Below are 22,971 nucleotides of genomic sequence, written 5' to 3'. Positions count from 1 at the left end.
TGTAAACAGAAGATGATATTACTTGTCTGAATGAAGTGGACTATCCCATGGAGGAGAATAATAGCTGTCTCCTGGAGCTGTTTTTCTCAAAAAGACTAGTGAGAACTTAAAAGTCGAAAGACCCAAAAAGAGAGAGAAAGTTGATTACTTTAAGGATTAAACTGTTACCCTGGTGAAGTCAGCAAATACTGTTTCTAAGCAATGATTTCAGTGTCTCTTGAGCACTGTGAATCTGAACCGTGCAATTGGGAATGTATTTCTTAAGGATATAAATATAATTTTATTAGTTTTTTAAAATGTTATTTGGTGTTTTGACTTCAGTAAAATACATTCTGGAGTGGTGTATAAAAATGAACTTGTGCAGAGAATTTCATCTGCATGTGTGTTTTTAAAATATGCAAAAAGCTAAAAGAATGCCTTTAAAAAAAAAAAAAAAAAAAAAAAAAAAAAAAAAAGCTCTTTAATTGGCAACAAACTACAAAGAATTGTGTTCTGTTAAAAATATACTTGTGCTTGGTGTAGTTTTTTCCCCATTTATCCTTCCCTGGAATTCCTTGGAAGAGCCAGAGGACAGCACTGTTGCTCTGGTAGCATAAAGTTAGGTAGGGAGAGATTTTTCACAAAGTCTTGATTATTATTTCATCAGGAGAGTAGGTAGATATTAAAGGTTACCCAGATGGTTTATATATTACTATAATAATCTTGTTCATAGAAACTCTCACAAAGAAAATAATTAATCATAAACATACTGTGATCCCCTTAAAGCAGTGACTGTTTTAAGTCGAAATCCCATAATGGCTATGACCTCTAACCCTGATGTAACTGTTTCTATCCTAGCTACTAAAGTGGCTGCTCATGAAAGGCCATCAAATGCATAAGTAAATGCGAAGGTTAACAAAGTTAGTGGACCAAACAAACTTGATACTGAGAATGAACTTTCACATGTAGCAAGAAAATAAACTCTGGTCTCCCAGACTGATCTACACAGGAGGTTTGAGATGCCAAAATATTAAATGTTATTAAGCGCATAATCTCTATTTTACAGATAAGTGTTTACTCTAGGGGTTACCATCCTTTTGGACTGATAAAAACTTTTCGCTCAAATTAAAAAAGAGAAAAAAAGTTCATGCACTGGCATGTTCTCAGTGAGATGGTTTTTGCTCTAGTCTCCAAGACTCTACTGGTAACTGGTTTGGGGAAGAAAAAGGATTGCACTGAGATGTATAAATCTTAAGCAGTTTTTGTGTGTGGCACCCAGAAAGCCCGCAATGAAAAAGATAACGCTTAGGTTTGTATGTGGGATGTACCACGTGTGCACTGGTAGTTAGAAAAGACATCCTTCACATATACAAACAGTGATTTCAGTGGCCTTTGAGGAACAGTGTGGGATTCAGTAGGCTGAAATTTATAGCCCTCCCCCATGCTGGCAGAGGAGACACCCACTAGCACCAGGGTGTCCGTGGCTGCTGCCCCGACCTCCAGCCGCCCACAGAGTCCTTCGGTGGGATCCAGCTGTCTCCACTGACCTCAGCACAGCTGCAGCTCCTGCCTTGAAAAGCACAGTTCTGCCTCCTTACCCAGAAGTGGCCCTTAGCACTAAGAGGAAAGTTTTGTTTTTACCATCATGATCCTGTGAACGCGCATAAGACTGCCAGGGAGATAGTCTCAAATGGGAGAGCAAAAAAGGCAGGCTCTCTATTGGAGTTTTGAAAAGAAAAACAAAAGCTTTCCCATTAATTTAATCAACTTGGTATCCTAAGCCCCAGTCAGAAAAGGACATTTCTGGGGTCACTGTGGAATAAATAATTCAATGATGAAAAGAGAAAGAAATGCTGATTATATATAAAACTTGACAGTTGGGGAAACTATTTCCCTGGCCTACAAAGTCGTTTTTCAGGTAGATCAAAAAGAGTGACTTAGTTCTACACAATTCCCTGTTTTAACAACATTAAATACCTTTTCTTCAGTTAGATATCAGTCTTTGAAGATTTTGAAATTGTTATTCCTGTGGGGAGGAGGATATTGAATAATTCCTACCAGTTATGAAACTCAATATTCTCCAGATGGTTATTGAGACAAGCTTTTATACACCATTGTAAAATGGGTTTAAAATATCCTGTGCTACGATTGACTAAACAAGTCACATGGCTACTGCATACAAGTTTGAACTTCTTTTTCAACTAAATGGCCTTATTAAAACCATAAACAAAAATGGTACTTAAAGGCTGGCTTTAAAGCAGCAGCTATAAATCCTAAATTTATTGTAGCACTTGTACTAAAAAGACAAAAAACTAGGACGGGTATTCTGGATATGAAATTATACTTTTAATAATCAATTGGTTTAAAAAGATATAGTTCCATGTGTTTTCACAGTCTTCTAACTTTTTCTTCAAGTGACTTAACAAAATTACATGCATTTGCAACCTAAGCAATGCGAGTCACATCAGAACTTGAGCCAGCGGATGTGAAGGAGCAAAACCTGACACTAAAGAGAAGTATTCCTCGAGCAACACTCTGTTTTCTTTTTAAGGAGTATATTTGTGCCTGAAGTGGTCCTAAGAATTGTTTTTTATGAAGCCCTCACACTCACCTGTGATCCATTTGTGCTGCAATAGTATAAATGGCTCTAGCAAAGACTCAGCAACACCATGTAATGAGAAGAAATAATACCAGCAAGGGGGATCTTGCCATCTAAATGGACAAGGGAGGAGGAGTCTGGCTGCCAACACCCTCCATCTGCTTCTACTGCCCAGCACAGGGTGGCTGCACCTCACCCAGCCAGGTGCCACCCCCTGGCCTGTCACCTCTTCTCCCATCACACAGGCAGAGGCTGCAGCACAAGCCAGAGCAAACAGACTGAAAACAAAGGAATTCTGTAGGAGGAGAAAAATTGCACTTAAGACTCAGGTCCCTGACCAGTGCTTGCATTGTAGAGTTTGTTGAACCTCAGGGGAATAACAGCAAGCATCTCTTACTCTTTATATTTTGTACCATAAAAACATGCTGGCCAAATTTTTTTTTTTTTCTGTATTCATTTGGATTCTGCTCCTGCAAGTTTCTTGCCAGAAACCGTTGAATTTCAAACTGACTAAATGATCCTTTTAAGTTTTACATGTTACTTAGGGGTCCCAGTTGACAACTTTTATTGCCCCTATTCAAATAATCACATGATTCAGTTCAGGAATTCTTTGTTGATGCTCATGGATCTCCCTTTTTTATGGTGAGAAGCTACGAAGGTACATTATAAGAGGAAAGAAGACTGTAGGTGAAGAGTGTTTCAAGACTGAGAAAAACTCTGCACATATTCCTAAAGCACATGAAACCCACATTTCCCTTGATGGGAACCAATACTTTTTCCTGTCATTTTTGCATTGTATTTGGCTTATGGCAATGAAAATATTAGAGATAAACATTAACAAAAAAAACTTCAATAGAAAACATACTGATGAGAAACATATTCAGGGATTTTTATTTATTTAAGAAAAGTAATTACATGAAAGGGAAACAGGAAGAGTCATAAAGTGGTTGGATCTGGTACTACACTTAAAATCAGGCTGCTGGGACTTTTTTAGGTGATTTTATTTTTTCCTCTTCAGCAAATATTCTGATTGTAGCATAACTCACTTTACTTATCAACACCTATTTTTTTTAGCCCATTTAGTGTGCCTGGGTTTCAGAGTTTCAGTTTAATATTGCTAACAGTCTTAGTAGAAAACCTAGGATTAGCAGTGTATTTGAACACCTGCAAAATTCATTTAATGACTGGAATAGCAAATGTTGCAAAATTCAAAATATATTTAACATATTTGTAGCTTGAATGTTAACCACAGCTGCTTAATGCTGTTCAAGAGGCTTGGAATGTACATATTTTATACATCCCAAGGAATAGCTGTGATTGATGTCCTTTCATGTCAACTGTATGATTTGCTGAAAGATGGAACCAAAAATACAGCAGAAAGGGGCAAGTCTGATAAAAGCTTCCAGGCCATTATTAAAAGAAAAAAACTCCAAGTGTGTCATGCTTCTGGGAGGTGGGAAAGAACAAACAAACAAACAAACAAAAAGCAGACAAAAAAGAGAAAAACTGTTCATTGTTTTACTGATTATTAATATTCATCCATAAGGATGCCTCATACCCAGCTATAAATATTTCGTGTACAGGTATTTACTGTTCTTCTCCAGCCAGACTTTTCAATGGATCATTCAGAAACGTTTCAGAGAAACGCACTTTTCTATGATTGTTGGCAGTGATAATATCATTTTCCATACAAGGCTTGAGGATTAAGCCAGATACAGTACATTTACTTTTTCTTTTTTTTCTCTTTTTTCCTTCTAAGGGACTGATTCTCCTCATATTTGGACTAGCAGTGACTACTACATCTCAAAAGATTTTACTTGAGTTAGTCTTGATTTCTCTGAGGGAAGAAATAAAGCATATTAAGATTTTTTTTTCAGAATTGGTAGATTTAAAACATTTTTGTCCTGTTTCCAGACAGTTCCAGTCCTAACCATACTCTGGGCAAGTAATTTCTTTAACATTTAATTTTCTAGGAACTTTCCACTTTCATCTCTTAACAGACACTGGAGTAAAAGTCAGTGATGAAAATCCTACAAAGTAAGCACATGCTATTCTTGCATCTCATTATTTTTAACGGAGCTACTTCCTAAATTCTCTGCTAATTAATTAATGCCATTCATCTGAATATTCTGGTAACAAGGGTATATATTTTGAATTCCTACATTTTCAGCATCCATCTAGAGCAAAAAAAAGTCTTGTAGAAAATCTACAATAGCTTTTCACAAGCACTTTTGAGGCCATGTGTCTTTTGGGTGAACTAGATCAAGTTAGATCAAGCATAAGCTGAAGAGACAGTAAGTACCATTCATGTACCTTAGTCTAGACATCCTTTGTGTTAAGAGTGAATCATCAACTCATCACTTAGATGAAGAATGCATGAACAAAGACAAATGGGGACAGCAGAAAGACTGAAATACTTTGTGGTGTGATCTTCGTCATGGAACATATCTCTAATGTCGGAGATGTTTGAAGAGGAATTATAACTTTGGTGTCTCTTCTGCTGAAGTAACACTTGGGATAAAAATATTCATTTTTTAAAATGAATCAGAATATTGTGTCCCAACATGGTTCTGATCTGGGCATAATCGTTGATTCACAAGTACTTATTTTTTAAACTACAGCTGCTCAATATATTGAGAAAGTCAGTCACACTTCAAAATTCAGCATGCCAAGAACTTAGTAACACAGGTGGCTTATTCCCACACTCCAGTCACTGGTTTCCCTGTGGAATACAATGTCCAGATCAATGTTACTCTTTTGATACTCAAAGCCCAGTATGAATTTGGCTGCAGCTAGATGACGAATCAACACTTCCCTTGAGAATAGCACTTCCCACCAACAGCTATGTTTTTCTGGAAGAATTAAAATGTGCACATTCCAGAGAGGTGTTTGAATGCAAATGTTAGGGGAAAAAAAGGATAATTCAGAACAAAATAAAAAAAAGAAAACAAAACTGTATGATGTAGTTGTGCTCAGTAAAATCTGGATCGCATGAAGCGTTGAATAATTTGGCTTGAAGTATAGAAAAGTGTAGCCAAAACTGTTTAAAAGCAAGTCTACAGCTTTACTTCAAACATGCCACTCAAGTATGTGTTTAATTATTTTTTCCAGCATCTTTTTTTTGCCAGCATCTTGAATAATCAAGCTCTGTATTCTTATTTTATATACCTAAAATACAGATGCCAAACACACCCATCTAATACATAGAACAGTCAAGCCTTTTGGGGAGAACAAAAGAGAGATATCCATTGTAATGTTTTAAATTATTCATTTCTACTTTAAATTACTCTTTTCTTCTTTAATATACTTTGGGGGTGGTTACATGTAGTGATACATATATAGTCACATTTTTCTTTGTAAATTTTATAGATATTTTCTTCTGTGCAATAAAGTAATTCAATAGCATGTCACCAATACTCTTCTAATTTTTCACAATAGGAATATACTGACAATTGATACTTGCTATATGCTTTTGCAAGGTCATGTATGTGCACAAGTGTGAGAATTTCAGTACTTCAAGACTACTGATTAAGAAAGTACATTTTTAGTAAAAAAAAACCTGATAATAAAGCATGAGGTACATTAATAGTTATTTTTAAAAAACTATTAAAAAACCTGCCTAAACCAACATATTTTCACCATTTCTCCTTCCTCTGTATGAGCTACAGCATGCAGCCTATGTAGAGCCTCTGTTGCCTTTACTTGTATCAGTGACACTTATGGAATCTGTTTTTGGCCCTAAATATGATACACGTGTCTAAAAGACCAAGGGAATCATTTATAGCTGCAAGTTACTCTTTGCAATTTAGCTCCAAATCAGGTATATGACTATTAAATTATATGTTAAATGTAATCAGATTATTCCCTCACTTTTGAGGGCTTGAGTGTATTAGTGAACATTTTTGCATGTAGTTGTCTTATTTTATTTTGAAGCTCAGTCTTTGAAGCTCTTTTTGGACTGAAACACCCCACTAGCCCTCTTCCAGATAAAAACGTGCAAGTTCCACAATCTGGAACTAATTCTCCAGACACCATCTGGAGGCCCTGTTTCTTGGTAGAAGCTGCTGTAATGCTGTGGCTTTCAGAGCAGAAAGTGGCATTTTACCATGTCCTTAAGCTTCCAAAATATTTCAAAAATGTTTCAAAATATTTGCAAATATATCTGCCAGCTGGGGGGGGGGGGGGGGGCTGAGAAGGTTGCCATGCCTATAAACACTTGCATGCCCATATGCAATACAGCCTATTTCAGGTAAATACTGTCCAAAGTGAGAAGCTGGGCAGGGCATTGGACAGATATACTGAGATGGGAGCAGTGTACAGGAAATCTCCTGAGTTTGGTTGCATAGTTGTTCCAGGGAGTTAATTTTTCAACTTACTTTTGGCACATTTTTCTCAGACAAAATGTGGACATCTTGTGGGTGGCTCATCGTCGTGCAAGAGCATAGCCCGAATCACCTTCTGATTTCTGGTATCTGAGGAACCCCTGCAAAATGGTGCTCTTCTCTAAATCCTATACTTCCCTTTCATTAAATAGGCCATTAATTTTTCTGCAAGAAACCTCTTTATGGGAATGGGTTTGGCCATTAACAAATCCCTAACAGAACAGGATTCCAACTCCCACTGTTTCAGCTGCTTAAAGACTATGAAGAGAAAGCAGCTAAGAACAATCAGTGGAAAACATATGCAGAAAAATGAGGACCTCAGGATTTCTCACATTATGTTTTGGGTTCAAGAATTCATTGCTTTGGAGGTTAAAGTATAGAAGCCAGGAAAGGATGACTTTTTCTGCCCTTCTGTCCAGTGTCTCTGTTGCTTATAGCAATTTGGACTTTTTCTTGGTCCTTGTAAACTTACAGATTGCTTATTATTTCTGAGTGCAACATTTGAACCTCAAGCCAGTGCCCACCAAAACCAGCCCAAGGCTTTGCAATTTCTCCAATGGGTTTTTGATTAGTCACTTAATGGGCAGACAAAAAGTCTTGTGTAACCATCTACCCAAATTTCAATTTCTAAGTGCTTAAAACTTGCTCAACCCAAAATCTGCTTTATGCAGAACAAAGATAAACAGTTCCTATCAATGAGAAGTAGTTCCTGTTCAAAACACAATCTACAGACATTCACAGGCTGGTCAGTCTGGAGAGGGGGAAAAATGCACAAGTGGTTTTTGATACAGGCTTCTCATATAAAAAAATCTCCAAATAATTTGCATCCAGACTTTTGGAAAGTCAGAGTGGAACACTGTAGTCCAAAAAGTGAAATTCTAGCAAATTTTGTCCGTGAGAAAACTGAGGTTTATAATGGAAATAATTTTGTAAGTAACAATAACAGCAGCTGTTACTTTTGTTACTCCCCAAATATTAAAATCCTTTAGGAGCAATTAACCATGTTAAAACACAAAAATGTTTGAGCCAAAAAAAGTTCATTTTAGTAAAAAATTTCCTTTACCCCCAACTGGTTTCATATAATTAAATCCATCCACAAGGAAATGTCTTAGAAGTATTTTTGTTTGTTTATTTAAACTTTTTGCTTTTAATTTTTTTCCTCTACGTGATAACAGACTGCTCTTAGTCATGAAGGTTTGAATCCAGAATTGCTGGATTAATATCACCACATGAAAGCCAGTTCCTGAGACTACAGAGAAATCTTTCCGAGAGGGCTAGGTTCTAACATTTAACACTGAGCTTCTTGTTAGAAGAGTTATCTTGTTATTGCTTAGTCGTTTATGAACAGTTTTACTAGAACTATCACATTGATAGTATTTGCTGTTTCTTTAACCATATTGCAATGTTTTCATGCTGTTGAAATTTGTCCCCTCTACCCAAAATCCCTGTGTTTTTTTGTCACCGTTAACTTTCTCATCCTACTTCCTCACAGCAATTCATCTCATTCAACAGAAGCCACAGCTCCACCTGCACATTCATCTGGACAGAAGACATATCTAAAACTGCACAGAATAAAAGTTAATTTGAACTGCCCAAGGATTTTAAAATGGTTCTTGAGATAAGGGGAATTCAAATGAAACACTGAAAATCTGACTAAGTAAATCTTTCTTTTGAAGAAGTTTTTAACTGGTACCAGACTGGCATAGTTTAATTCATGTCATTATAAATTAATTTCCTTCCTTCCTTCCTTCCTTCCTTCCTTCCTTCCTTCCTTCCTTCCTTCCTTCCTTCCTTCCTTCCTTCCTTCCTTCCTTCCTTCCTTCCTTCCTTCCTTCCTTCCTTCCTTCCTTCCTTCCTTCCTTCCTTCCTTCCTTCCTTCCTTCCTTCCTTCCTTCCTTCCTTCCTTCCTTCCTTCCTTCCTTCCTTCCTTCCTTCCTTCCTTCCTTCCTTCCTTCCTTCCTTCCTTCCTTCCTTCCTTCCTTCCTTCCTTCCTTCCTTCCTTCCTTCCTTCCTTCCTTCCTTCCTTCCTTCCTTCCTTCCTTCCTTCCCTCCCTCCCTCCCTTCCACCCTCCCTCCCTCCCTTCCACCCTCCCTCCCTCCCTTCCACCCTCTCTTTCTTTTTTCTTCCAAAGCAGAAAAATTACTGAGATTTTTTCCAGTGGTATATTCAAGGGGAAAGGCAGGTTAAGAATTTACTACTTCTGCTGAGAGCAGTAAAAAATTTACTCAATTATATGGCCTGAAGGCCTGAAACAGTTTGGATTAATTCATTATTTCACTTCTACCAGCACACCCACTTTTTCATAAAACGTTTTCAGCTTGCATTTTCATCTTTGCTGTCTCATGACTTCTATGCTCTCCTTTTGCTGGAATGCTAAAGGATTTGTCTGACAACTGCATCATTACTCATTTTTCTGCTGAGCTTGGATGTATTGAAACATTCAGAAATAAAGAATTTATTTCTGCTGAATTGGATTTAAGTAAGCTTTTGTTTCAGAAATAAATCCTTGTTTCCATCATGGACTTAAGATGCACCAATCCCACTGGTTCTCCAGTCCTACAGAGATAACCAGCAATAGGCCATCAAAATCAGTTGTTGTTATATAAAAATAAGACACATATAAAGGAATAGTTTCATAGCAGAAGAATTTCTGGGGCCATTAATTTACCTGGAAAGTGTTTGGCAAAGCATAGACCACTTCCTTTTATTCAAACTTTTTTTTCAAAATGAGCTGGACAGTAAGAGTAGTAGAACAAGGACTTATTCAAAATGCACATTCTGTTTTATGATTTTCACTTTAACTATTCCTCCTGAGTGCACAGTATATTCTCTCACCTTACTAGGCATGGCCCAAAATGGCGTGGACCACACAGGGAATGGTCTCTGGGGGTTCACTGCTGCATGGTCGGCTCCCGTAGTTCAGCTGCGTTGTCTGTGAATATTCTGCAGTGCAGGAAATAGTTTTGTGAGCTTACATTCATGCTTTGTGCCCCTTATTGAGACTCTGTGTGGCAATCTGAGGTGGTGGACAATAAGTTTGTATTACCCACACACTTTTTCAGAGACCAGGTACAGTTCAGATCAAGGCTGAGGCTCAATAGCATCTAGGAGGATTAATTTCTAAGAAGAGCTGGGCAAGCTAAGCCTGATAAACAAGACAGCATTAACACAGTTTCAAGTATGATTTCCAGAAGCATTCATCAAAAGTTGCTGAAATCCTGAAGATGTAAATCAAACCGAAAATTGCCTTTTCTGTTGCGCTTCATTACAGACAAAACCTCCGATGGGCTTTGTTCATTATGCCACAAAGGTTCATTAATTTTGCAGTGCAGTGGGCATGCATTTTCTTACCTAAGAACTTATTTTTTAGTCTCGGCATTTCCATTTTGACATTAGAAAAATATACAACCAAAATCTATACGACTTTGATTAAATGTTGATACAGCTGATTCCAACACAGCCAAAGCCAGTGACCATACATGGAATCTAAACAACAGCTAGTAATTACAGTGTCAAAAGCATGTATACACTGTGTGCTATGTTTCATTGTCTGGCATGCAAATATAGCCTTGGTTTCCTTTGCACTGTTTCCAAAGTATAAAGAAAGCTAACCAGAGAGTTCTGTTTCGTTTACACAAAAGAACAAGGTTCAATCATGTTTGATAAGTTGCAAATTACTGGTAATACCACAAGTGTTGTTACAGCTGCTAAGGGTGGTCAGGAGGATGTACAAAATACAGCAACGGCATGAATCAAAATAAAAAGTCTAAACAATTTTGAATGATAGTGTATAACCCTTCTAACTTTAACTTGGTGCTAGGGCTTGTCAGCAGCATCCCTGGCAGTGGTGAGATACATGGAACAAGTTGCCACGTATTTATTCAGTGTGGTGTGCTTCAGCAGACTCCCCACTGCCTTTGCTCCTACAAGGGTACAGAAGGGAAAGAAAGAAGAAATAGAACTCCATTGACACAGGACACCCTTGGATTTCTTTAATAAATGAAGTTTGAAAGTTTTCAGCTTAGCAATTTGCCTGTGCAGCTTCTAACATGAGGACATCTTTTTCATTGCATCCCTCAATATGGTGCATTTATCAAGTCCTTCAGGTAGAGCCCTCCCATTTTCTGCAGAACATGGATATCAAAAGCCTCATCTGGTGTGGAACAGATCTCAGAAAAGAAGCATGATTTGGGAGGCTGTGTAAAAAAGTGCATGCAACACAAGTCCAAGTTTTGTCCTTTCTAAATCTTCACATTTTTGACACAGCAGATAAAGTTCCATTGCACAGAGAAACCTGAACTAGTATCTTGCTCTATTCTGTGGCTGACTTTCCAGGAAAAGTGCTCCAAGAATAAAATCACTGGAGTCTGGAAATCCTTTGGGAATTCTTCTGATCTTGAAACCGAAGAACTGCTGCTCTGTGGCTTGGTGTCCACTTCCTTTCAGATTGAATTATTCTCCTCCTCTGTGATTACATGGACTCTTTTGAAATATGGGAAGGCTACTGGAAGGAAGTCCTCACCAGGGCCATACTTAACTATAAAAAGAACCAGGAGCAGGACGTAGACATGGATCTCCCTAGATATGCTGAACTTTAATGGTGGTCAGGTTGGTATACCTTTATTATACACTGGTTTATGTTGGGGTTTTTATATTCGCATAAGTTCTTAATAGGCTTAGGTGGTATTTGATATTTGCTAAAATGTAGAATAATGTGAAATTATCAACAAAAGAAAATGTAGACGTATTTGGAGGCAGCATAACAACTGGGAATGAATAGCTGAAAAGCAAGTTAAACCAAATTTATGCTTAATATCTCATGTTTTTTAAATCTACCCTCTTACAGGGAATCAGGGAAGGGAAGACATTTTTTCCCACATATGAGAGGTTGGCAAGCCTTTGAATTCATCTCAGGAGTGCTGGGTTTTACTCATACTTCAGATGACTGTGAGATTTCAGAATCCTCAAGTTATTGCAATGCACAAAACTGCATTTTTAAGCAAACTGTTTCTTCTGAAGTCCTGCCTCTTCAGTCAGGATGTACACCACGACTGGAACAGCTTGCGCTGGGTTAGCCCCCTGGGAAAGTTCTAATTTACAAAACCCTGTTTAGAAAAATCAAATCTATTTAAAGGCATTACATTATAAACATAAACTCCCTAATGAGCTGTAGTGAAATGGCTCTAGGCTATAACTTGCGAAGTTCAAATGGTTTGGCCGTTTTCTGCCATGTAGTATTTTCATTTAATCTGCATCACAAGGACTGTAAAGAGCCCAGCTGTTCAAAGTGAGTCTTAAGGATTCCTGCCAAATACAAAGGCTTGTCCAATTGTTCCTTTCTTTCTTGTGTTTGGTTAAAGACATTAATTGATAGATCAAATATTTCCCAAGTTAAAAAAAAAAAAAAAAAAAAAAAAAAAAAAAAAAAGGAAAAGGAAAAGCAACATTTCTATTAGAAATGCAGATGCCAAGAAAGTTTAAATTTTAAAAATAGCAGATTGGAGGTCACAGAATCACTAGGGAAGACAGAAGGAAGATAAAAAGGAAAGAGACAAGGAAGGAGAAAAGGAAGGAAAAAATAAATGCACCAAACATTCCTGTGCCTGTGCCCTGGTGTGTAGAATAATCTTTAATTTTGTGTTCAGATCTCCACCATTTGGGGACCAAGAGGTACCCTGAGGATATGATTAGCCTCTATCTTAATTTATCATCTGCTAACTTCAGTGCAGTTTGTTCTTACCTCTACTCGTATGACAGACAGTACAGCACCTATGCATGGCAATTAACTCCTGAAGTGTTCAGCTCTTTCTCAGAGATATTTGAGAAATCCCACTTACCATCTCTGCTAAGAAGCAGGGCTGGAGTAAGTGATGGAGGACACACAGGTACTCCTAGAAGAAATGCAGAGTTAGATGGAAAATTGATTGAAGGCTAATAGGCATTTCCTACCTTTCTTTCAGAGACCATTCTTCTGTTAAATCCAGGCCTTGGTTTGCCTCAGGTTAGCTTTAAGTAATGGAAATACCCACTTTTGAGAGATTTATTGCCTAGTTCTGTAATAAAAAGGTAGACCATAACATCAGCACTCTGTACCATTGATTACCTGCTCTTTTCAACACTTACTTTCTGCATCCAGAAAATCCAAATCTGTACCTGTTACAGGATTCAGGATTTTGGTCTGGTCAAAATCACTTGACATGTTTAAGCATTAAAAAGTAATATTCTGAAATGTGTAAATGTTAAAACCACAACTTCCACGTAGTAATGGAGAATAAATATAACAAACCTGGTCTGTTTAATAAATGAAATGGTATAATGTTAACTGGAAGAGGTGGATTACATACATTTAATTGCTTCCTCTTTTAAGTAATTATTACAAAAATATAATACGCTGGTTAATTTTTAATTGCTCTTATCAAAAACAAGTATAAGGACACAATTTTGACTTTTAATTTTAGCTCCTTATTAAAGAAAGGCTTGGTTTGTGGTAATATTCCCTCTGCTGATGATGGGCTGTTGTACTGGAACTGGTGACACAGCTTCAGATGGTAAACTGAGAGAAGATGGATCAATTAAAGAAGTGATGTAGTAAAAATTGTGGTTCCATTTTTCAGCTCAGTTGAAAACCTTGTAAAAGAATCACACACAGAATCACAGAATCATGCAGGTTGGAAAGGACCTCTGAGATCATCAAGTCCAACCCTTGATCCACTAGCACTGTGGTTACCAAACCATGGCATTGAGTGCCACATTCAGTCTCTTTTTAAAAACCTCCAGGGACAGAGAACCCACCACCGCCCTGGGCAGCTCATTCCAGTGCCTGATCACCCCCCTCTGCAAAGAATTTCTTCATAATATGCAACCTAAACCTCCCCGGGCATTACTTAAGGCCATGTCCTCTTTTCTTACTGATGAGACTGACCCCCACCTGGCTCCAACCTCCTTTCAGGGAGCTGGAGAGAGTGATGAGGTCTCCCCTGAGCCTCCTCTTCTCCAGACTAAACAACCCCAAAGAGCCCCATGGTGAAGGCAAATACAACTATACTGGCTTTTAAACTTCACAAGGATTGTTTTATGTTGCTAGAGTGGTATAAGAGGGTGAGCCACAAATGAAGATCTAGTCCAAGATGTACCACAATATATATGCTTTACAATAGAAACTAACTCCTTGTCTTGGTCTTCACCTATTTTCTTTGGTTGGTTGCCTACTGCTTCATCACGCAGCAAGCATATGTAAAAGCTATTCAGGTTTTGTGACACAAAACTCAGTCCTACATAGACTACAACTGTAAATGAGTTTGCAACAGTGTCACAAACCTGGAAGGGAAAAAAAAAAGAAACAAAACAAACAAACAAAAAAAAGGATTTACCACAAAACCACTATACAGTTCAACAAAACGTGTAGTTCTGCTTTTGAGACTGTCAGGCACATCATGTATCAGTACTGATGTGAGGGACAGGTCTCTGACTATAGCTCAGGAGCACTCAGTGCTGTATTAGCTGCAGGGCGCAAAGGCAACTTTAAGCCAAGTTTGTACTCTTTGTCCACGAATACTTAGGAGATACTTCTCTGAATTTCCCTCTTGACATAATTTAAATTATTCTGAGGGGTTGACAGCTCTAGGAAGATGAGCCAGAACCCAAAGAGAGTCATGCATGAGAAAACCTAAGGAACATTCTATCCTTCAATTGAAAGGGGTAGCTTTAAAACTCTGTTACATCATTAATATAGTAGTGCTTTAGCATTTGGAACAACTTTTATAATGATTTAAAAATTGAGGATTCCTCTACCCACTCCTCCCGTGACTTGCCAAGCGGGAATTAGCAGAGCTCTGCAAGAGTAGAAAAGCACAAAGGTACCTCAGTGTGCTTGAGATCCAGACTGGAGGGCTAGATTTTAGGGAGGTTGGGTACTTCCTGGCTGTCCTGCCAGAGTGATTAACTTCTTGCTTCCAAGAAGACTATACTCACACAAACCAAGGCAAAATTAAACTGTTACTTCACAGCAGTCTTGCAGCAAAATAAGCAAGCTCAATTTTAATGACCTTGCTTGGATGCACACAGAGAACTTGGTATCCCCCAATTGTCAGAACTGGCTTTTCTTCTGCAGAATTAGCCCGTGAGGTCTTCCATGGCTGCTGGTACTTCAGCCAGCTCTAGTGTAATGTAATACATGCCTTCGATTACAAGAGCTTCCATGAGCTGCTTCCAGCTGATGTAAATCAATACAGTCCCAGTGAGGTAAATTAATAATTGAAACCCTTAGTTCACGAGCTGAGCTACAGTGCTCTGACCAGGCAATCAGTCTTTACGTCTATTTATTTGGTTAGAATCAAGCAGTGCTAATGAGATTATAGCCTGGGGATTAGGAAATGCCTTTTCAGAAAGGTATGCTGGATTGAAGAGAGACAACTGACATGCTAACCATACACAGTGTCAGCAGAACATGCTGACTAATTTCATCAGATTAATGAACTGTGGACCACTCAATGTGTGCTCCAGATATCATTCTACAATAGGAGTGGCCAGAGAGAAAACAGTACATCTAAAATAACAAAGGAAGGAATTGGTCTCTAATCTGTAATATTATGCAGTTACTAACACTTTACTCAAATGCACACAAACAAATACTAATCATTTTTTTGTTATTTCTTCATGTGCTGTCTGTTGCTTCCTTTTCCTGCAACTGAACAAATTTAACTTTGTCCTCCCAATAAATATATATCTTCTATGCTGTTTTAATTTCCCATCTAGTCTGTTTTTCAAATACAACTGCCTGGAACTCCAGAAGAATGTTGTTTGCTCTACTACTGTTACTGGGCACAAGCTGCAGTTATAGAATGCATCCTCTGGGTGTTTTTCCAGTTACAGATATAAGAAGTGACTAAAAACTACAAAATAAGAGAACTCAGAATTTCATGCCCCTTTCTTTTCTCAAGTACAATTGTTTTGGGAACCGGTGAGAATAGAGATTTTGGTTTTTCATTGAGATCAAAACTGGAAGTAGAATATTAGGATCAAAGAGTAATTCTTCTGATATAAAAATGCCCTTGATGCTGGCTCAGGGTCCAGTCTACAGACCATGATCACACGCGGCATGGAGAGCTTCAAACCTCTGTTCATCCCAGCTGCTTCTGAGGCAAGTACAACTTCAGGCTTCCTCTTGCCTGATGTCTCCCCAGACTGCAGTCTCTCTTTCCCTCTCTGCACACAAAGCAGAAATACCCAGCTCTGTGTCTCTGCCCCAGCAGGAAGCCAGAGCTTTACAGCAAGCACCATCTGTCACAAGGCAGACAAAACTGTTCATCCAGCCTCCTTCACATTAGCATTGCCAGGACAGGGCAACCTCCAAAAACTGGCACTCAGTTTATCCCCAGAGATCCTTTACATTCTACCAGGGCAATGTAAAGAGACCATAGCTGACATTTATGAGAAAGCAATTATTTTTGCATGTATTCTTAAATGCTGGTGTTTTCTCCCTTCGTCTAAATTTAGCTGAAATAACAAAGTTGGTGATTTTGCATCCTACCTAACTCATAAGAGGCACAGATGCCCTTGCAGGCCTTGACCCTTGAAGGGACATGCTGCAGGAAAGGGATGGAAAGGAGGAAGTCAACAGGCCAAATGGAGGTTGAACCGAGGTACCAGGGTGGGCTTACTCCAAGGAAGTGGATTTAGTGCTGCCTGCCAGGGCACTTGTGGCAGGGAACTGATTCCAAAAATTTCCTCTTTTCTTCAATAAGACCTACTCAAAGGAGTTCCAAAAATAAATTAGAAACAAGATACTGCAGCATGCAAAGCTGGTGTAAACCTTCAGTGTCAGCTGATTTCCTTGAATGAATTGTGGAGAAAAAAGAAAAAAGGACTTGATAGTTAACATCTACTGAGAAATAAATCTTTGACAAGTAATTTGAGCCAATGCAACTTTACTCAGCAGGAAAACAGGAAAAGTCAATATTTGCCAAAACAAATCTTTCAGAATCTGATAATGTTTAGGAAATAAACAGCTCAATCAACAGATTTGAAAAAGTTCAGGCTATTTCCTTTCCTGAGATGATGTTGGGCAATATCGAGCAAAGCCACACAGAGTGCTGTGGCTGTGAAAAGACATCCTTTAGGACATCCCCACGCTCTGATTGTTCTTAAAGAAACATTTCATGGAAAACACAAATAAGCATGTGCAGTGCAACTCTTCTCCACACACAGTTCAAAGTTTAGTATCTGCATCACTGAACTAAAGGCTTTGACTTCACCTCTGGCTTTTTACATCAGATGAGATAGGGAGTCTGTTGTGAATATCATACTGTATTCCATTACTTCTAATGAGTTAACTCAATTGTAAATTATATGATGTGATATGATATAAATGATGATTGCAGTTAATTGAAGGCAGTATCCTTTACTACTGTATGAATCAGCACTGGAGGAATCAGAAGGTGTTCTGGTTCTGATTAAGCTCTGATTTTGGCTAATTTCTTGCCTTTTTAAAAAAAAATTGAATTATAGCCAGCACCTGTTAGATAACTGAAGAGACTAAAACCTCATTCTAAAACTCTTTAATCAGTGAATGAAGTAGCAAAAAGCCATGAAGTCCTGAAATTGCCCTGCAGTGGAATATCTGTAACTAGGAAAGCAAGGCTATTTGCTCTTGCCTTGGGCTCAGGAGGAAGAGGAAACCTCCTGGTCCTGTCTTTTTCCTGAGTATGGCTGTGATCAAAGAATAAAGACATTAGTCAGTTTTCCTGAGTCCTTCTGAAAAAATAATGAAGTCTGGTTTTCAAAATATGTTATGAAGTTCTTACCCTGTATAAATATGTATATACATATATCAACTAGGACAGACCAGAATTTAGGACTGTAAATTTTCAGTGATGAAAATGGCAAAAAGCAGAGTAAAAAGCATTCAAAACACTGGATTCAATAAACTCTATGTTTCTAGATTTTAATAGGTCAATCCTGGCCCCATGCTTATAGGAACCAAAAGGTGATTGAAATTGGAAGTGAAAATTCCCAGTCTTCTTTTTCCTATTAATTAAAGGTGAAAGACTGGATAGCAGGATAACAACCTCTCTATCATGTTGTATCAAGTGATTCCTGAAACAAAATGTATCCTTTGTGCATAGGAAAACTGAAAGACAGTTTTGAGGTAGCATGTCTCCAGATACAATTAGGTCTATGACTCAGAAAGCCTTATTTGAAGATTCTGGGACTTATCAGATGACAAGGAATAATATAACTTGCATTGCCCTATGCTTCATATGTGAAAGAGAAATTTCAAAGCCAGAACAATGTAAGATCATATACTGCAAGCCATTAAATGGGGCCTTTTGGCATGCAGTTTCAGATGAACTAATTGCATCCAACAGCCAGAAGGGAAGGACAATAGATATTAAAGGATTCATGACAATAAAGCAAGATGCAGTGACATTTGTTACTCCACTGGGTCTAGTGAAAGCCTACAGTATATCTCTGCACAATGGTTCTCAGGACCTTTTGTTATTTTGTTTTATAAATCCCGAGTGCTCTTCAGATGCAGAGGCTTTGGAGAGGGAAGCCTGCAAGCAGACAGATAATCACAAGACAAATTCATCTTTAACTTCATATGTGTTGTGCTCCATGGTATTTACAATAGCAGCAATCTGTTTTCATGACAGCATATTTTTGCAAATCCAAAGAGATAAACTTTCTCAGCTATTTATAAATCAGATGCTTACATTATGATCTGCTGCCAGTAACTCTGATCGCTGTTGAACTTTGCTGTGTTCAGTTTAACAAAACTGTTTGTTACTGTAGTGCCAAAGGTGAGAAAAATATACTGGAATCCTGTGGAGAAGATGCAATAGCTCTTTGTGGCTAGGACAGTGATGTCCTGCCACTGTCAGGGTAAAGGGAAGTCAAACACCTTATTCTGAACACTGCTTGGAGCCAATACTTACAGATTCTGTCTCAGATCTCCCACTAACTTGCTGTGTGGTCTTGGAAGAAAGTTTTGCCTTGATAAAATTAAATTAATATTAGCTCTCCCCTCTTCAGGAGTCTGGCGATCCCCTGTTGGATAATAAATTTAGGGAACTGTAATTGTTAGTTTCCCTATTTCCTTAATTCATTTTTGCTACTCATTGTGCAATTATCAGAACTATTAACTGGAAGCAAGATGAGATTCATAGCCTCTAGGAAACATATTACAGCAAACAAGGAAAACCAATTTCTTTGCTCTTTAGAATACCCTTGATTTTGCAAAAGCTTAGCAATTTGCTGTGCTCTTCTCAGGGTAGAAAATGCATGCTTGGCAAAAGTGAATAATTTATGATGAATTCTTTCTATTTTGAATAGCACTTTCTTTTAATTCCCACAACTTGTCTGTGTGAGCAGATCACAGATATCCTAATGGGGCTGCTGGGACCTTTTTCCTGAGCAATTTCCACAGTTCTTGGGCTGTTTGTCTTTTCTGGCCAGTACGTTTCAAACCCTTTAAGCAGAGACTTCACGATCTTTTGACGTGTTCATAAGAATGTAAGACTAATCATATTTGATCAGGCTACAGGTCCATTTAGTTCAGAGACCAGTTCACACTGGCCAGAAGTGGATAATTAATAAAACATGTGCAAGGAGAGAAAACATAGTCAGGAGGATCTGCTCACAGCTTCCAATAGTGGGCTGCTCAGGTACACACCTTTATGTATGACACCCCTTTTGTGAACCACACAAAACATAGCTGGCATTTTCCTCCAGACCATCCAGCAGCTATCAAAAATAAAAGTGTAGAGCAGGGGTAAGGGAAAGATATGTGTATTGTTCAGGCATAATGGCAGTGTATAGCCAAAACTAGTACATTCAGAATGTTGCAATAACTCTTTTCCTTGTTAACAACCTTAATGATTAACCCATCCTCCCTGTCCATACACATAGAAAAACACAGATTCTAACCTTTTGAATCTCCCTCATGTTAGCTGAAAAAGCTGTTGAAATTTGAGACTAAGAGAAGTAAATGTAGAAATACCCTATAGGAATATATGCTACTGCAATCACAATGTTAGCCACAACACAGAAAGAAAATCCGTATCTTCAATAACATATGCAGCACAAAAGTATGAACTAAATACTTTTCATAAGTCAATAACTCATACTACACTAAGATTGCCTCAAAAGCAGGTTGTAGCTGGATCAGGATATGGACATTGGTACCGAGGAAGGATATAGCCAATTTTTTTTAATTATTGCCATGTGTCAGTAACTTACAACTGGTCATTGAAACTTGGCAGAGATGAGTCTGGAACTGGGGCTTGCCTTTTGCTAGCTTTCAAATTGCCATGAGATGCTAGGCTGAACAGAGTTCTGAATACTGGAAATCTCCAATGTCCTTTCTGCTTTGTTCAAACTGCTCAACATTCCCTGCACACCCAGCAGCCTTCTCAAAATTTTCCATCAATAAATCCTTCCTTCCTTCCTTCCTTCCTTCCTTCCTTCCTTCCTTCCTTCCTTCCTTCCTTCCTTCCTTCCTTCCTTCCGCCCCTGTCTCCATCCCTCCCTCCCTCCAAAATACCCTGCAGATACTAAAATCCACAATTAACTGCTGCTGTTTACACTTCCCTTTAATCTCTTCCAACTTTAACTGTCTGAAATAAAGGTCTTGCAAATATACATATTAATCCTAAAACCCAGAACAGCTTTCCTGAACAAACTTTGCCTTCTGTAGTTCCGAAAAAAAAGATTGCAATACAAAGGGAATGATTGTGCCTTCGAAGACTATTTCCTATTACATAACTAAAGGTGAGGGGAAAGAAGGAGTGAGGGGTGAAGAACTAAGGTACTGGATTTTGAGTACTGACCTCATTGATTCCTGTATTGATACAGATAGAGTAGCAGTAAATGTAAATAGAGGATTGTGTAGGCAAACTTGCTCCCTTAGCTCTGGTGCATGACAGAGTGCATGCTCTACCTTTGGTCATGTATGACCCTGCTCTTCACAGCCCAATGCAAGGACCAGGCTTCGACTGACAAAAACTTTGCCAAGATATGCAAGGGATGGGGAGCTTACGTATGAACTTTTCCATGTCTTTAGTCGTTATCCTTTTTTATCCTCTGATGCCCAGGGACATGTATGGAAATACAGAGAGTTTTCTCTAGTGATTTTTTTCTTAGAGCAGTGATATGATGAAATGCAGAAATCTTGACACCCAGTGCTAATTCTGCCCTGGTCATGAAGGGTGTCTCTGAAGAAGCCAGTTCTTTTCTCTTTGCCTTAACTTTCCCATTTCTAAGATGAGGACAGTGAAATATCACTTGCAACGTTCCTTATACACACTCATAAGAGGAGAAGAAGGTATTCTAAATGTCAGTAAATGAAAAATGAAGTAAATATTGCAAGAAAGGTTGAAATGTGGTTTTAAGCTACAACAGAATTAACTGATAAACTGTTAAAATGCATGACAGAAATGCAAACAAACAAATAAAAAAATTCATGGCCAAAGAGAAAATTCTGTGTAATTTAAATAATATTTTACTTAAGTTTCAAAGTTCTCTATTGTTATTTTCCACTGGGATTGACATATGTTATTAAAATATTCTGATCAGCATACTTAATAAACCATAAACTCTGAAGCATGAATCATATTTTGGGGTCAACCTATCTGTTACTATTTCCAATTATGAAAGTAGAGCAAGCCAAAAACAAATGGAAATTTTTTGTAATCAGATCCTATAAAATTGTGTTAGATTTTTTAATGAACAGTTTAACGTGATATGAAATTACTTTAAGTCTGAGAAATGTTGAGAGGCATTGGATTACTTCAGTTCAATTAAACGCTAATGAAACACTTTGAAGACTTTTCCCTTGTACTGAAATGCCATGACTACAAACATGTAATTATAAAATCTTAAACAATTATTCTGAATCCTAATACTGATATTTTTATTGAAAATAACATTTGATTGCTCATAAATACTTCGAAAAGTCATAAGCAGTTAATCAAAAGCGACATATGTGCAATATAATTTCTCTACAACTGTCAAACTCATGCTATAAGCCTGTCTTGGAGTCCTCCAGAACACTGTAAATGTTCTTCAAACTACAAATTTTACCTTTATTCAGAGTGACCAGGTAACCAGACTTTTGCACTGTGCTAGTCCCATATGTGGTGGCATGGGATGAGCATGGGATGCCCACCTGAGAGGGACACACTGAAGACTCTTTTAGTTACTCCTTTCTCATCAAGGAACATACAGTGTTTGTCATCCAGAAGGTAAGAAGAACAAGTCTGTGAGGATGCACACACACACACGTGTAATCCTCTCCAAACAAAAATGGTTGCTGTGTTTCTGGAACTTCTGAATAAACTCTTCTACTTCAAATGTATATGCTTGACTTCCTCTACAAGTCTAATTCAATGAAGCTTACAAACCTTAAGCTTGATTTAGCCTTCCAGTATGAAGTGGGTGAGTATGAGTATGTATTGTCATAAAATTGCCAAAGTTTTAATTTAATTTGACAACATTTTATTTTCCAGAAGAGAAGAGAGTGCCAGTTGGGTGCTGCCAAAGGAAAAAGAAAATACTTCAAAATGGAAACATCAAAAGACTGTGAAACAAAGAGTTTCTCCTAATCTTTCACCCAGGGATGTACTGAATCTACAGAATCACTGCAATTAATTCTAAATGATGTATGAAATGAGTAATCCTTGCCTAGAGACTACAACTAGTGCATACAATCACTGGCTGGCTGTGAAATGTGCTGTAATATTATGCTTAGACATGTCCAGAAAAAAAAAAACCCTTACCATTCCCAGCATTTCTAGCCATTTTTATTCTCTCTTTTTTCCACTGCTACTACTACTCCACCCCTATGCCTGTCCCTGCACTGTTCAGCTATTAAATTTTCTCATTTCTCACTTCCTACAAAAAAGCAGCCATGATGGTCAACTTCAGCTCAGAGGTGTTTTCAGTGTGCTGGTTATGCAAAGTTGTGTTGTGAAAACATCACAAAAATACAGACAGGAGTAGCATTATTTCAT

The 22,971-nt window shown here is 38.0% G+C and overlaps 1 long non-coding RNA gene across 1 annotated transcript in view; it reads left to right on the top strand.

Moving 5' to 3' along the window:
- Positions 1–13,693, top strand: part of LOC139792449 (uncharacterized) — a 33,828-nt gene extending 20,135 nt beyond the window's left edge. Inside the window, exons 3-4 of the long non-coding RNA XR_011724280.1 lie at positions 11,297–11,573; positions 13,581–13,693. This is a non-coding gene — a long non-coding RNA (uncharacterized lncRNA). The remainder of the gene's footprint in view (positions 1–11,296; positions 11,574–13,580) is intronic.
- Positions 13,694–22,971: the final 9,278 nt, after the last annotated feature.

This window comes from Heliangelus exortis, chromosome 2 (genome assembly GCF_036169615.1).
Source record: "Heliangelus exortis chromosome 2, bHelExo1.hap1, whole genome shotgun sequence".
NCBI classification, from domain to species: domain Eukaryota; kingdom Metazoa; phylum Chordata; class Aves; order Apodiformes; family Trochilidae; genus Heliangelus; species Heliangelus exortis.
This window is presented reverse-complemented; position numbering and strand designations above follow the sequence as displayed.